Source organism: Helianthus annuus, chromosome 16 (assembly GCF_002127325.2).
Source record: "Helianthus annuus cultivar XRQ/B chromosome 16, HanXRQr2.0-SUNRISE, whole genome shotgun sequence".
Taxonomy (NCBI): domain Eukaryota; kingdom Viridiplantae; phylum Streptophyta; class Magnoliopsida; order Asterales; family Asteraceae; genus Helianthus; species Helianthus annuus.
The window spans coordinates 191399051-191416557 of record NC_035448.2 but is presented as its reverse complement, the minus strand read 5'-3'; the positions used below and the strand labels follow the sequence as shown (position 1 = coordinate 191416557).

Below are 17507 nucleotides of genomic sequence, written 5' to 3'. Positions count from 1 at the left end.
TGCTAGTAAATTTAAAAAATAAATTCAACTTTTGAATTTAAACCATCCAGTAGCCTAGCGAACCCACATTGCTTGCAGCCCAAACCAATTAATTTACGAAACTTCAAGATAACCGGGCCAAACAATTATCATGGGCCAACATCTACAACTCATTATCTTTTTTTATTGTTATTATTATGAATATTTTATTTTTGTCCTTTAACTCTTTTTGTTTTTTTCACTTAACCCATTTTCGTCTCTCTCTAGGCTCCCCCCCCCCCCCCCCCTATATACACAGACGTTTTAGAAACATAAAAGAACTAAATGACTTAAAATATGTTATATAAACTTAAAAGGGCCAGTCTAACTTAAGATAAATGTAAAAAGCGTAGAGCTTGCATGAGTTTACTATCAAGGAATTAAATATCATATTTTAAGTATTTGAAAAAAACAACGTTACAGTTAAAAATTATTTTTATTTGATATCACTATCAACACTGGAGGGGTATGGTCTCAGATCTCGCGTCAGCATCGACCGCGAGTGACCATTACCCTTATCAAAACCCCCACTAGCTAACAACCTACTTGTGCCCATGCGAGAACGCGTCGGCACAAGGGTTGAATCCAATCTATCTAGTAACGAATGAGGACTTACATGGAACATGAGAACGGTAGAGTGATGCGACATAGCATCACATCTGGTGTATGAAAATGGAAGTATTCACAGCGATGCGGCCTCGCACCGCATCCAGTGAACACTTCTATCAATACAAGAAAGCCTTACCTTAGGCATAGAAGAAGATGAACATAACGGTGCGGCTGGCACCGCACCATATGGGCATTTTCGTCACGACAAGGGATGCAGGCAAATAGTCTCCGCGGACGACGATGCGGCTAGCACCGCATCTCGCGTATTCCTTGATCACAAGTAGGAGACGCGATAACTTCAGACGTTACCGCATGCAGCGATGCGGCTTGCACCGCGTCCTATGCACTCAACAAGTGGGACTGACACCACAGTGCAAGTGGCACCAATGGCAGTTACCTGTCAGAGCTACGTAAGCAATGGACTGACGTGGCGTAACCCCCACAACCGACAAGCCTGACACACCTGCAAAGGTGCAGCACGTCGTCAGTCCATCCATCATCATCCTCCTTCACTCCTCGGCTATAAATACCAACCCCAAACCAGGTTTGAGGTATCTCTTCACAACTCTCTCACGACTACTACTATCTTACTTTGCTTCCCAAGCAAACTACTGATTCTCACGCCGGAGAGTGGTAACAAGGAGCACCCCCCACCCCATCCTCCTGTTTACGAGTCACGGCTTGTTTCCTTGTGCAGGAGATCAACCACCGGTGATCCAGCCAGCGATCCTCGAGAGGAAGGGATTAACCCTTCTTGACGAGACCAGTGTGTTAACCCTGCCCGGTTAACCATTGTTTCATCATTGGCGCCCACCGCTACTCTTAGCATTTTCTCAACCATCCTTTTCCCTCTCTCAAGATCATGACTGATCACCAAAACAACACTGCGGATAACCAAAATCCCCCATTCCCACCTCCGGTAGGGGTCAATGCCTCGACCTCCCAACCCGGACACATCGGCACGTCCACACAAAGGAGTCCCTCCTTTATGTTTGGACATGACTTATCACAGTTCGCATCTGTGATCCCACCAGGCATGACCGTTCATACCTGGTACGAGCAGCAGGCAGCCCTGCTGACAGCAGCATACAACCGCGCTTGTACGGAAGCGAATATACAAGTTGGGCCTACCCCAGCACCGCACACCCCTGCTGAGCGTATTTTACAATACGACGGCAGAATACATTCACGCCCGGCTTCAAGAAGCCGACGTGAAGACCGCGGATCGTCTTACTGTTCGGTCCACACCCTCAACGAGGACGATTCCTCATACGGGTCCCACACCAGAGAGCCAGTGCATACACGCCTTGGCCCCCATGGCGAGGACAGGAGGCGATCAACCTCCCGACGCGGCCCAGGCATTCAGAGCCGATTGGGCCCACAACCATACACCGAAGGGTACGGTCATACCGACCCTGACGACGGTACCTACCGTGGGGATTCACATGACACCAGCAGCAGACCGGGAGGACGCAACTACGTTCCTCCCAGTCACCCCCGCAACACATACCTTAGGGCAGCTAAGCGCCCAGCGAATGAACCATACAGGCCAAAGGCAGCGGCCGAAAATTCCAAGTTCGGCACGCGGATCGCCAACGCCCATGTCACCACGACCAAGTTCCCTTTCAACGTCGAGAAATACAGTGGTTCGACCGACCCGGACGACCACATGAACATCTTCATGGGCGCGGGCATCAACGGCAAGTGGGATGAACCCACTTGGTGTAATTTTTTCCCCCAGACCCTTACGGGCCTGGCCAGGGCATGGTTCGATTCTTTGCCAGTGGGATCACTGGATTCATTCGAGGACTTGCGTACCAAGTTCCTCGCCCATTTTAGCCAGCAGCGACGCCACGAACGTGATTCGTTGGACGTCATGAACATCTGGCGAAGGGACGACGAATCTCTCGAAGCATTCGTCGTCCGTTACAATAAAGAGTGCCTGGAGATAGGTGACGTGGCAGACCAGATGGCATGAAACCACTTCATTCGGGCCGTCAAAGACAGAGAGATGATCATGACCATCTCTGGCAAGGAGGGCTTGCCCAAAAAATGGGAGGATGTCATGACCGCGGTCAAGACATACGCCCAGACACAGCGGTCACTCGAACCGCACGTGGCAAAGGCAAAGCCCCAAGCCGAAACGTCCCACCAAGGGTCCAAGCGTAACAATAAACGCAACCGGGACGTTGGAAATCGTGATATTTCCAAACCGTATTTCCCGCGAACCAACACGTTCGACCCAAGGAACTACAACCCCGCCCGAGACAGTCGGGCATCAAAAAAGGATTCTCGGGACCGCAACTGGACCGAGATCACCATGTCGCCAAGTGAGGTCCTCCTTGCGGACCCACAGTTCTTGCGACCGGCCCAACTAATGAAGTCCAAGAAAAATCAGGACCTCACACTCTACTGTGAGTACCACAAGGACTCGGGCCACACCACCAACAACTGCATCAGTCTCCGGCTGGAGATTGAGCGGGCCTTAAAGGAGGGGAAACTGCAACACCTTCTGCTAGGTGGGCAGAAACCCACCAAGCGCATCACCCCTCATGGCGAAGGTACCTCCTCCGGGAAGAGAACCATGTACGTGGCTTCCACCCACATGATCCACGGAGGCAAAGGTAGGCCGCGCAAAGCGGCGAGAAGGCCGGACAATGACTGGAAGGACGAGCAAGTCGTCTTTCCAAAAGTCCGAGGCGGACCGCGCGACAGGCGCGCCGTCGTTATTTCAGGCCAACTGGCACACTACTGCACCGAGCGTTTATTCATTGACCCGGGCAGTACTTCTGATATAATCTACGAACAATGCTTCAACCAGTTCGACCAGGAGGACAAAGATCGGTTGCAAGCAGTAGATTATCGATTGGCTGGGTTCGCAGGGAAACTGTCTTTCCCCTGGGCCAAATTACTTTTCCTGTGCGTCTTTCCAGCGGAAATCGCACAAGGACAGAAGAGGTAAACTTTATGGTTTTACCTCACACCTCCAGATATGACGTACTCCTCGGGAGGGAATCCCAAGGAGATTTCAATATGATTACGTTCGTCCCCCACTCTGCGGTTGGTTTCCCAACCGAATCGGGGGTCGCGATAATCTATGCCCGCAGGGACGTCATGATGACGGACGAAATACGTCCGACCAAGGTCGCAAGGCCCACTCCCAACGACCAACCAGAAAAATGGGTTCTCAACGCGAGATACCCAGAACAAAAGGTCACATTGGGTCACGCCTTATCCCCGACCACCAAAGCGTACCTGAAGCAGCTTCTCTTCAGGAACCAAGACATCTTCGCGTGGACACCCGCGGACATGACCGGGGTCCCACGCGATATTGCGCAACATCACTTGAATACCTTGCCAGGTATTAAGCCAGTGATCCAAGGCCAACGCCACCTTTGGTCAGCTAAAAATCAGGCGATGCAAGAGCAGATCGAAGAACTGCTCTCCGCAGGCATCCTGCGGGAAGTTAAATACCAGACTTGGTTATCCAACCCAGTCATGGTAGAAAAACCGTCCGGGGGCTGGCGCATGTGCGTCGATTACAAAGATTTTAACAAAGCCTGCCCCAAGGATTGTTACGCGCTTCTAGAAATCGACGAAAAAGTCGATAATCTCGCACCATTCAGGTGGAAGTGTTTCCTCGATTGCTACAAAGGGTACCATCAAGTACAAATGGCAATCGAGGATGAAGACAAAACGGCATTCCGGACTCCCACCGGAAATTACTGTTATACAAAGATGCCGTTTGTGTTGCGCAACGCGGGCTCAACCTATCAAAAGTTGATGAACGACACTTTACGCGGGCAAATAAGCAAAAGTGTCGAAATCTACATGGACGACCTGGTCGTCATGAGCATGGAAGAGGATACCATGCTCACGGATATTGAAAGAACATTCCAAACTCTGCGAAGCGTTAACATAAAGCTCAATCCAGGGAAATGCTCGTTTGGAATGGAAGAAGGTAAATTCCTTGGGTTCATCGTGACTAAAGATGGATTCAAGGTAAACCCGGAGAAAGTCCAGGCGATCGAGCGCATGCCGTCGCCTTCATCGATGAAAGATATGCAACGGCTAGCCGGCAGGCTAGCGGCACTCAACAGATTCTTAGCCAACCATGCAGCTAAGTCGTATCCGTTCATCAAGACCCTGCGGAGCTGTTCAAAGAAAGAACAATTCCAGTGGACCGCAGAGGCTGAACAGGCCTTCCGGGAAATGAAGGAGTGTTTGATACAACTCCCAACTCTAACCGCACCACGCAAGGATGAGCCACTCATATTATACCTATCCGCCGCGGATAACGCGGTGGGTGCGGTATTGATAGTGGAGCGAAAGGGGGTTCAAACACCCATCTATTACATCAGCAAGATGCTCAACGACCCAGAGACGAGATACTCAATAATGGAAAAATTGTTGCTAGCATTAGTGCACGCTTCAAGACGGTTACGACGCTACTTCGTAAACCACGTCATCACAGTGCTAACCAATTACAGGATCGGCCCGATCCTATCCAAACCCGACATCTCTGGGAGATTAGCAAAATGGGCAATCGAGCTGGGCGCGCACACGATACACTATAAACCGCGCCCCGCGATTAAAGGCCAGATCTTAGCTGATTTCGCCGTCGAAGTACTGGTGAATCGCATCCAAGAATGCGAAGAAGCACAAACTCCTGCACCAACGCCATCCTCCTCAGAAACATGGGCACTATTCACCGATGGTGCCTCCAACGAAGAAGGTGCGGGTGCAGGTCTGCGACTCGTCAGCCCTGACGGCCAAGAGCTTACACATGCAATCCGCCTCGATTTCAAAAGCACAAACAACGAGGCAGAATATGAGGCCCTGTTAGCGGGACCACGTTTAGCAGTCAAACTCAGCGTGCAACACTTGGAAGCGCACGTCGATTCTTTGTTGGTTGCGGGATAAATACGCGGTGACTATGCCGCAAAAGGGGACATCATGATCCTCTACCTTGAACAAGCCCTGCAACTAACATCCCAATTCGCTTCGTTTAATATCCGACATATTAATCGAAGCGAAAACAAATCCGCAGATGCACTATCAAAACTTGCATCTACCAGCTTCCAACACTTGGCAAAGGAGATACGCATCGAAATTCTGCAAAATCCTTCGATACCCCTGCGCCAAGTCAACGTCATTCAATACGGTTCAACATCATGGATGACACCTATTATCGCATATCTGCAATCAGGTGTGACTCCCGAAAGCAAGTCAGAGGCACGCAAGCTACAATACAAAGCGTGCCATTATCAAATGGGAGACGTTATCTTGTACCGCAAATCATACCTAGGGCCACTACTACGATGCGTCAACCCCCAGGATGCCACATACCTCATCCGAGAGATACACGAGGGCATATGTGGCATACATGCTGGACCACGCATGGTAGTGGCCAAAATCATGAATGCCGGGTATTACTGGCCCGGCATGCACCTGGACGCCGTCAAAGAGTTGCGCAAGTGCATCGACTGTCAACGTCATGCTCCAAAAACCTTGCGGCCAAAGAACAACTTAGTCCCCGTCACAACCGCATGGCCCTTTCAGAAATGGGCAATTGACGTTGTGGGACCATTCCCTGACGCTCCGGGTGCGGTCAAATTTATCATAGTAGCGGTCGATTACTTCACAAAATGGGTAGAAGCAAAACCGCTCGCCTCAACCACTGCTATGATAACAAGAAAGTTCATTTGGGAACACATCATCTGCCGTTTCGATTTACCAATGTGCATTGTCACCGATAACGGCACCAACTTCGCTACCGACGAATTTCAGAAATGGCTAGAAGAACTACATATTGAGCACATATTCTCATCAGTCGCACACCCGCAAGGGAACGGCCAAGTTGAGAGTATCAATAAAAGCCTAGTCGAAGGGATCAAGGCACGGTTGGGAACGGCCAGGCGTGGCTGGGTCGACGAACTCCCAAGTATCTTATGGGCTCACCGTACAAGCCCAAAAACAAGCAATGGGGAAACACCCTTCAGCCTAGTCCACGGCTCAGAAGCGGTGATCCCCGCAGAAGTAGGTCTCCCCTCTCCTAGGATGTTGGCTATTGAAAAACTAGACAACAACATGGAACGCAGGATCGATTTGAACCTTTTGGAAGAAAGGTGCGAAAACGCTGCCATCAACGAGGCCAAATATAAATCCAAACTTGAAAAATACTACAACACGCGCGTCCACGTTTGTACTTTCAACCCATGAGACTACGTCCTACGCGACAATGAGGCATCCAATGCCGAGCGCCCAGGCAAACTTGCCCCCAAGTGGGAAGGACCCTACCTCATCAAAGAGGTCTTAGGGAAAGGCGCGTACAAATTGCAAACGCTAGAAGGCGAACCTATCGCACGAACATGGAATGCACAACAGCTTCGACGCTGTTATATGTAAGCCATGTTCTTACATTTCTCTATGTAACCTACCGGGCCGCAGGCCATTCGCAAATAAATAAATAAGCAAGTTTATACATTATTGTTTATTACTACTATTACAAATGCGTGTTCCACTTTGCGGTATCCCAAAAACAGATTGGCAAAGTCTTCATTCGCGATACCCATACAAAGTGGTGACCACACACAAATATTGCAATAGGCCAGTAGAAGGCAAAAAGACTTGCATATTTATCCGGCCGGATAAACAAGTTTTTGTTAACACAACACAATTCCTGAGCCCAAAAAGGCAAACAATGGAATTAACGCGTTACTCATACGACAAAAGTATGGAGTACACTTGACCCCATTCACAAATGGGTAGAGTTCCGGATATATAAGCTTTTACAAAGCTTACACAATTCTAAAACCCTAACGCGGTAAATAACAGAATTGACGCGTACTCATACGACAAAGGTATAGAGTACACTTGACCCCATTCACAAATGGGTAGAGTTCCGGATATATAAGCTTTTACAAAGCTTACACAATTCTAAAATCCTAACGTGGTAAATAACAGAATTGACGCGTACTCATACAACAAAAGTATGGAGTATACTTGACCCCATTCATAAATGAGTAAAGTTACACATACATACGTTCAGACATGCAAGAATTAAAAACACTTGTACAAACTGAACAAAAAACTTTATATTCAAAAAATTCAAGCACCCACGGGATGCTTAATGGATTTACATAAAGTTCCTATTCTATACAAGAGGAAAACAAAAAGGAGGCACACTAGCCAACCTAATGTAACACTCTACTTAAAATAAGTCATATTTTAACCAACTAGATAAGAAAGACCATAGTCATTTAAAACGTTTAGTACATAAGTATTTGAAAACTACCACTAAACTTTAAGGACACATAAGTAATTCTTTCATTACAAAAGTTTTCACAAAATGAACTCCTAAAACAAAAGTGAAGATCATCTTCTTGAAAGTGTTCGGTTCATAAGCCTTGAGTTGATCACCATCCGCTTGATTGACTTACTTGGAATCTGGAAATTTAACAAAATACCAAGGTTAGAATCCCTCAAATTTCACATAATTAAATGTGCGTTTAAATCGGGTTCAAAATATGAACCTAAACAAAACTTAACATTTCTAGCCGGTCTCCACCGTAAATTACGGTGGTCACCGTAATTTACGGTGAGAGCTGGATGTTTAAGGTTCTACCGTAAGGCAGTAGAAAACTGCCGTAATGAATTGGCCTCCACCGTAAATTACGGTGGTACCGTAATTTACGGTGGCTTCTGCATTTTCCTCCTACTTGCTGTTTTGACCCGTTTGTACCGATTCCTGCACTTTTCGGCCATCTAAGTGCAGCACGGAGTATTCCTTCGCAACAAGTACGACCCATTTCGGATCCCTTGCTTCAACACACACGCTCCCATTACCGGTTTGCGTGATTCTACTATTCTTCCCATTACCCCATACCCGGGTTTATGGACTACGGATGAGGTACTTCCGTTACCCGGTTTGTACCCATCAATTATTTACTCATTTGGGGTTGCCATTATGAAATCCATCATTTTAGACAACCAAACCAACACGATTCTAAATTGTTTAAACTAGCAACCAATAATAAGAAATCTATATCATCATCATTATAGTAGCGTCAACTACGTACCTTAAAGCTTTCCCTTTAAGCGAGCGTCCGTACCGGCTTGACTCCCCGACGCCTCACTCGTATTGCCTAAAAACATACAAGCCAATTATCATTAGAACCATTCGGCTCATAACTAAGCTTGTTACTTTACCAACACCACATTAGTGTCGATTAGTGTCTTTTAGGCATTTTATCAAACATCTTGTGTGCATGTTTCCTTACAATTTGTAACTAAGCTTAACATTCATCATTTAGCCATGATAAACATCAACATAGGCAATTTTTCTAAATCATTACACCAATAATCTCTGAATTTTGTTCATAAAGCTTGAATTACTCTAGGACACATCCAAATCCTAATGTTTCATACCTTTCTACAAAACCCACATATCACCTCTAATGGTGATCATGAATTTTGCAATAATTAAACCAAATTTCAGCAAGGAATCTACTAGAGTTCATCCTTATACACTATTTCAATTAAAACAAACATCATGCATGACCAGATTTGAATCCTATGATTTTATCCAAAATCTAAGGTAGAACCAAGTCATGAAATTTTACATACCTTACGATCCCTTAGTCAAGGTGATCACAAATCTATATTCAGATTTCAATTTGGACTCGATTTGCACCTTCAATTGATGAATTTTGGTGAATTTTAGGGTTTGAGGGAAATCCCCTCTTGTTTCCTGGTTCTGGTCGATCAAACACACACTTAGGTGTGTGTTTGGTGTATTATTTTACTAGTAATAAATTAAGTTCCAGAATTGACACATTTGGTCCCTCAATTTAACATGGGTTATAAAACAAGGGTTTTTGGTCATGTTATGTTAAGACCTCTACTAACTAGGTTATCTTTCCTAGTCTTTTACCTTAACTTACTACTAGTATTTTTTTATTAAAGTATAACATTAATATTTTTCGGGGTGTTACACCTAAACCCCCCTTAAAGAGGGTTTCGTCCCCGAAACCTGTTTATGTATATGACAGAAGTTCTTATACGTACCGAAAAGTGTAGGGTGTAGTCGTTTCATTTCCTCTTCAGACTCCCAAGTGGTGTCCGATCCTTTTCGGTGTTCCCATTTGACTTTTACTTGATAGACCATCTTGTTCCTTAAGCTTTTCACCTTACGGTCTAGAATCGCAATAGGTTTCACCGCATAGTTGAGACTATTATCTATCTCGATGTCGTCATAACGAATATACGCGGTTTCGTCAGCTAGACATTTCCGGAGATGTGATACATGGAACGTACTATGTATCCCACTCAATTCTGGGGGCAATTCGAGACGGTAAGCCACCCTACCGACTCGCTCGATGATTTTGAAGGGCCCGATAAACCTTGGGCTTAACTTCCCCCTTTTTCTAAACCGGATTATTCCTTTCCATGGTGATACCTTCAACATAACCTTATCACCAACTTGGAACTCAATCGGTCTTTTTCGTTTGTCCGCATACGCCTTTTGTCGATTTTGGGCCGCCCTTAGGTGGGCTCGGACTATATCGATCTTTTGGTTCGTGAGTCCGATTACATCTTTATGTTCAAGTTCACGCGGACCAACCTCACCCCAACATACCGGAGTTCGACACTTCCTTCCGTATAGCAATTCATACGGAGCCATGCCGATGCTTGCGTGGTAACTGTTATTATATGAGAATTCAACCAACGGTAGGTGAATATCCCAACTACCCCCGAAGTCAATTATGCACGCCCGTAACATATCTCCCAACGTTTGTATTGTTCTTTCACTTTGACCATCCGTTTGAGGATGGTACGCGGTGCTAAGAAACAATTTGGTTCCCATTTGTTTTTGGAAATCGCGCCAAAAATTTGAAGTGAACCGGGTATCCCTATCGGACACGATGGATATCGGCACTCCGTGGCGTGCTATTATCTCATTAGTGTACACTTCTGACATCTTCTCTGACGTATAAGTTTCTCGGATAGGGATGAAATGGGCACTTTTGGTTAGTCTATCCACAACTACCCAAATGGCATCGAAACCACGGCTAGTTCTGGGCAGCTTGGTTAGCAGGTCCATTGTAATTTGTTCCCACTTCCAAACCGGAATATCTAATGGTTGCAACTTGCCGTAAGGTTTTTGATGCTCCGCTTTGACTTGTAAGCAAGTCAAACATTTCTCCACGTATTTAGCCACATCCCTTTTCATCCCCGGCCACCAATAGTTTTGCTTCAAGTCCCTATACATCTTAGTTGCCCCGGGATGGATCGAATAGCGAGACTTATGTGCCTCGTCAAGCAAAAGACTCTTAACACCACATGTGTTTGGGACCCAAATCCGATCATTTCGGCATTTCATCCCATTACTTCCTTCCGTAAGGTCTTTTACCATCCCTTTTATGCGTTCTTTCTTCCAATTTTCTTCCCTTAACGCTTCGGTTTGGGCTTCTCGAATTCGGTCGAGCAGGCCTGAAGTTACTACTAACTGCATAGATCGTATTCGTATTGGAACGCATTCGTCCTTTCGGCTAAGGGCATCCGCCACCACATTAGCCTTTCCGGGGTGGTAGTGGATCTCGCAGTCGTAGTCCTTCACCACTTCTAACCAGCGTCTCTGCCTCATATTTAACTCTTTTTGATCGAAAAAGTACTTCAAACTTTTATGGTCAGTGAAAATAGTACTTTTCACACCATACAAGTAATGCCTCCAGATTTTCAAGGCAAAGACCACGGCTGCCAACTCGAGATCATGAGTTGGGTACTTTGTTTCATGCGGCTTAAGTTGCCTAGAGGCGTAGGCGATCACCCTTCCCCTTTGCATTAGTACGCACCCAAGGCCTAGGTGCGATGCATCCGAGTAAACTACCATATCCTCCGTACCATCCGGTAAAGTCAACACCGGTGCACAGGTTAATTTTTCCTTTAATGTCTGAAATGCCTTTTCTTGGTCGCTTCCCCAGACGAACTTCTCATTCTTGCGGGTCAATTTGGTCAACGGCGTTGCGATCTTGGAGAAATCCTGAATGAATCTCCGATAGTAACCTGCCAACCCCAAGAAACTCCTAATCTCGGATGGATTCTTTGGAGGGTTCCATTTTGACACCGCTTCCACCTTCGACGGATCCACCAATATTCCTTTGGCACTTATGACGTGCCCTAGGAATTGCACCTCTCGTAACCAGAAGGCGCATTTTGAGAATTTAGCATACAATCTTTCCCGCCTTAATACTTCCAATACTTCCCGTAAATGGTCAGCGTGCTCCGCCTCGTTTCTTGAATAAACGAGGATGTCGTCTATGAAAACAATCACCGATCTATCGAGCATCGGCTTGCATACCCGGTTCATGAGATCCATGAAGGCCGCGGGCGCATTCGTTAATCCGAGCGACATTACGAGAAACTCGAAGTGTCCGTATCGTGTCCGGAATGCCGTTTTTGGTACATCACTCTCCTTCACCCTCAATTGGTGGTAACCCGATCTCAAATCGATTTTTGAAAACCAGCTAGCGCCTTGTAATTGATCGAATAAATCGTCAATTCTCGGGAGTGGGTATCGATTCTTTACCGTGAGTTTGTTTAACTCCCGGTAATCAATACACATCCGCATGCTCCCGTCTTTCTTCTTTACAAATAGCACGGGAGCCCCCCAAGGAGACATGCTAGGCCGGATGAATCCCTTCTCTAGTAAATCTTGCAACTGAGACATTAACTCTTGCAGTTCTGAAGGTGCCAACCTATACGGTGCCTTAGCAACCGGTTTAGCACCCGGGGTTAGTTCAATCCCGAACTCTATTTCTCGCTCTGGTGGTATTCCCGGGAGATCCTCGGGAAAGACATCTTTAAAATCACGCACCACAGGTACGTCTTCAATTTTGGGCATTTCTTTTTCGACGTCCCGCACATAAGTTAGATATGCCTTACACCCGTGTAATATACACTTGCGGGCTTCTACTATTGAGCATATCACGGGATTACAAGCCTTCTCCCCATAAATGATGACACGCCTTCCGCTCGGAGACGTTAGGTGTATCTCCTTACGTAAGCATATCACCTTAGCATGGTAGCGGGATAGCCAATCCATTCCGACGACCACTTGAAATTCACCCATGGACATGGGTATTAAATCAATGGAGTATTCCTCATCATCGATATTCAATTTGCATTCCCGACATACATCACAAACAAGAAAACATTTGTTATTACCTACTTCTACTTCCATTGGCATAGGTAATTTTGTTAATGTAAACATGGGGTTTTGAATAAATCTATGTGAAACAAAAGACTTATTCGCACCTGTATCAAATAAAACACGTGCGGGGATCGAATTTATAGTAAATATACCTGTAACCACGTCGGGTTCCATTTTTGCTTCCGCAGCAGTGATTTGGAACGACCTTGCCTTAGCCTTTGGGGTCTCATCCCTAGAGTCGGCACTCTCCTTCTTTCCCACCAATTCCGGACATTCTGACTTTTTATGACCCGGTTGGTAACATTTATAGCACACCGTTACTTTGTCGGGGCAATTTGCAACCCCATGCCCTATCTTGCCACATGCCACGCAAGGTTTGTTCTTGAAATAGCATTCACCTTTATGAGTGCGTCCACATGTTTTGCAACTCGGAGATCCTCCTTTTGCACTTCCTTTCTTCGAAGATTCAGCTACCTTCGGCTTCTTTGTGGGACTCGGGTTTTCATCCAAGGCCCTCCTTTCACCTCTTTCAACTTGCCTTTTCAGTTCAATCTCGCGTTCCCGCGCCGCATTGATTATATCGGTAAGGCTTTCATAATGTGAGGGAGTCATGAACTCCCTATATTCAGCCCTAAGCATGGTGTGATAATAATAAATTTTCTGTTCTTCAGTTTTGACCAAGTCATCACAAAACTTGAGCTTATCCATGAACATTCCCGTAATCTTATCGACGGTTTCACCCTTTTGCCTCAATTGCATGAATTCTTCCTTTATCTTATTTATCACCGCCTTGGGGCTGTGATGTTTGAGGAATGGTACTTTGAAAGCTTCCCAAGTCATCGCCCTTATTGTTTCAACACCCCTTTCGTTTCTGAGGTTGTCCCACCAATCCTTGGCTTGACCTCTAAGTTGGCCAGTTCCATACGCCACGAAGTCACTTTCATCACAATGCGTTCGTTCGAAAACACCTTCAATATCGCTTATCCACCTTTGACAAGCAATTGGATCTACCTCTCCATTGAAAACCGGGGGCTTGCACGCCATAAACTTGTTGTAAGAACAACCCTTCTTTTCCTTAGCCTTGCCCCTATCACTGGTAAGATCTTCTCTTAGTTCACCAATTCTTTCTTCCATAGTCGAAAGTAAGGTGTTTTGCATTCTTTCCACAAATCTTGGTAGACTGACTTCGATGGCCCTACCAACTTCCTCGGCAATCTTCTCTTTCAACTCGTCGGTAGTGAGGGATAGAACATTGTTACTAGCACCTCCCGACATCTTCTTACTGAAATGTTAAAATGATCCGTTAAATAATCTTGTTCAATCGCTCTCATGCTCTTACATGAGACTTCGTACTTATTTTCCGGCCAAGTATATAACTTTGCCTTATCATCTATACTAAGTGTACTTCCCGGGTTCGAGTATATCACTATACTCCTCCCATACACAATAAATCGTTACCCTTTTTAATCTTTTTAAATTTAATTTACTTTAAGTAAATTCTTACCGGATGTTGATCAAGCCTTGAACCGAACACAATTCTCTTTAACCTGGCTCTGATACCAACATGTAACACTCTACTTAAAATAAGTCATATTTTAACCAACTAGATAAGAAAGACCATAGTCATTTAAAACGTTTAGTACATAAGTATTTGAAAACTACCACTAAACTTTAAGGACACATAAGTAATTCTTTCATTACAAAAGTTTTCACAAAATGAACTCCTAAAACAAAAGTGAAGATCATCTTCTTGAAAGTGTTCGGTTCATAAGCCTTGAGTTGATCACCATCCGCTTGATTGACTTACTTGGAATCTGGAAATTTAACAAAATACCAAGGTTAGAATCCCTCAAATTTCACATAATTAAATGTGCGTTTAAATCGGGTTCAAAATATGAACCTAAACAAAACTTAACATTTCTAGCCGGTCTCCACCGTAAATTACGGTGGTCACCGTAATTTACGGTGAGAGCTGGATGTTTAAGGTTCTACCGTAAGGCAGTAGAAAACTGCCGTAATGAATTGGCCTCCACCGTAAATTACGGTGGTACCGTAATTTACGGTGGCTTCTGCATTTTCCTCCTACTTGCTGTTTTGACCCGTTTGTACCGATTCCTGCACTTTTCGGCCATCTAAGTGCAGCACGGAGTATTCCTTCGCAACAAGTACGACCCATTTCGGATCCCTTGCTTCAACACACACGCTCCCATTACCGGTTTGCGTGATTCTACTATTCTTCCCATTACCCCATACCCGGGTTTATGGACTACGGATGAGGTACTTCCGTTACCCGGTTTGTACCCATCAATTATTTACTCATTTGGGGTTGCCATTATGAAATCCATCATTTTAGACAACCAAACCAACACGATTCTAAATTGTTTAAACTAGCAACCAATAATAAGAAATCTATATCATCATCATTATAGTAGCGTCAACTACGTACCTTAAAGCTTTCCCTTTAAGCGAGCGTCCGTACCGGCTTGACTCCCCGACGCCTCACTCGTATTGCCTAAAAACATACAAGCCAATTATCATTAGAACCATTCGGCTCATAACTAAGCTTGTTACTTTACCAACACCACATTAGTGTCGATTAGTGTCTTTTAGGCATTTTATCAAACATCTTGTGTGCATGTTTCCTTACAATTTGTAACTAAGCTTAACATTCATCATTTAGCCATGATAAACATCAACATAGGCAATTTTGCTAAATCATTACACCAATAATCTCTGAATTTTGTTCATAAAGCTTGAATTACTCTAGGACACATCCAAATCCTAATGTTTCATACCTTTCTACAAAACCCACATATCACCTCTAATGGTGATCATGAATTTTGCAATAATTAAACCAAATTTCAGCAAGGAATCTACTAGAGTTCATCCTTATACACTATTTCAATTAAAACAAACATCATGCATGACCAGATTTGAATCCTATGATTTTATCCAAAATCTAAGGTAGAACCAAGTCATGAAATTTTACATACCTTACGATCCCTTAGTCAAGGTGATCACAAATCTATATTCAGATTTCAATTTGGACTCGATTTGCACCTTCAATTGATGAATTTTGGTGAATTTTAGGGTTTGAGGGAAATCCCCTCTTGTTTCCTGGTTCTGGTCGATCAAACACACACTTAGGTGTGTGTTTGGTGTATTATTTTACTAGTAATAAATTAAGTTCCAGAATTGACACATTTGGTCCCTCAATTTAACATGGGTTATAAAACAAGGGTTTTTGGTCATGTTATGTTAAGACCTCTACTAACTAGGTTATCTTTCCTAGTCTTTTACCTTAACTTACTACTAGTATTTTTTTATTAAAGTATAACATTAATATTTTTCGGGGTGTTACACCTAAACCCTATTTTGTACCGCTGGTTCCCGCATCTCCTCCGGCACCACCAGCGGGATCTTCCTCTTCCGCATCCGGATAAAGCATCCGCAGGCGATCAACATAGTCCGCAGCCTCCAAACAATTGTCCAGTTCCTCTACACAGGCAAGGGACGTATCATAAAAGGAGACTTCGGCCGCTTTAAGAAGCGACTCGGTATCCACATCCCGAAAGCCGGATCGCTCTTCGATATCACCGCCTATAGACATGACGTTCATATGGGAAATACAGCGGTTGTAACCAGCTTTAAAACCAGCGTCACGAGCACGCTGCTTGACCAAGTCCAAGCCAGCTGCGGTCTCAGGGGCATCCATGATAGCCTCAACAATCTGCAATAAAAAGATCATAAGTCTCGTATGATAATCCAAGCAAATATAAAGGCAACGGATACTTACACGCGCGATACCGTGAGTCCGCAACCACTCACGGTCAGCCTTCAGCTGGTCAAAAGAGGACACCAAGGCATCCTTGGCCTCAACAGCGGCATCAGCCCGCTCCTCCGCAACAGACACGCGGGCAGTAAGTTCTGTAACCGCGACCTCCCGAGCCTGAACCTCAGCCTATCAAAAAACAGAAAACAGTTTACTCGATAAACATTTTCAAAACAATGAAGGAAATATACAACAGAGGTAACGAAACATACCTGAAGGCTGGCAACAACTTTATCCAAACGAATGCGCTCCGCATTCGCCTCTTCAAGAGCTATGGAAGAACGGCTCTCCTTCTCTGCGGCCTCTTCAAGGGCCTTTGCAGCACGCGCCCCGGCTTCCTTGGCCTCTTCAAGCGCCTTTAGGGCCTCGGCCTTCGCCTGCTGCGCTTTAACCGCAATAGCCTCAGCTGCAGCTTTTTCCTTGCCCAAGGCAACGTTCGCTGCCTTGGCATTCGTTAACTCCTGCCGAGCACGAAACAGAGTGTCATTCTGCTTAGCCCAAGATTCATTCCACTTCTTACGCTCATTGGACAACCTTTCGTTCCAACTCTTGCGTTCATCAGAAAGAAGTTTGGCAAGAGTACGCACCTGTTTCAGCTGAGCAGCGGCAGCCCACTCCGCGGTTTGCTTCTGCTTCTCAAAAGCAGCTATATCCTTCTCAAGCTGCTCCGCACCCGCACGAGCAGCTTCGACCAACTTTTCCGCTTCAGCCCGCATGCGAGCAGCTTCTTCCTCGCGGCGGCCCAACACCTTGTAATCTTCCAAAATGGCATTCGCCACAATGGAAGATCCTATTAACATTGTTGAGAGCTGGTTTATACGCAGCTCACGAGGT

The 17507-nt window shown here is 45.3% G+C and overlaps 1 long non-coding RNA gene across 3 annotated transcripts; it reads right to left on the bottom strand.

The window, feature by feature from the left end:
- Window positions 1-7928: 7928 nt before the first annotated feature.
- On the bottom strand, window positions 7929-15972 carry LOC110917560. 3 transcript variants are annotated; one of them, XR_004883286.1, is made up of 4 exons: window positions 15835-15972; window positions 15288-15353; window positions 8709-8774; window positions 7929-8076 (listed from the first exon to the last, which is right to left on the bottom strand). It is a non-coding gene; the product is annotated as an uncharacterized LOC110917560 (long non-coding RNA). The 3 variants fall into 3 exon arrangements; XR_002580656.2 differs by lacking the exons at window positions 15288-15353; window positions 15835-15972 and adding an exon at window positions 9256-9393; XR_002580657.2 differs by lacking the exons at window positions 7929-8076; window positions 8709-8774 and adding an exon at window positions 14508-14655.
- Between the last annotated feature and the right edge of the window lie 1535 nt (window positions 15973-17507).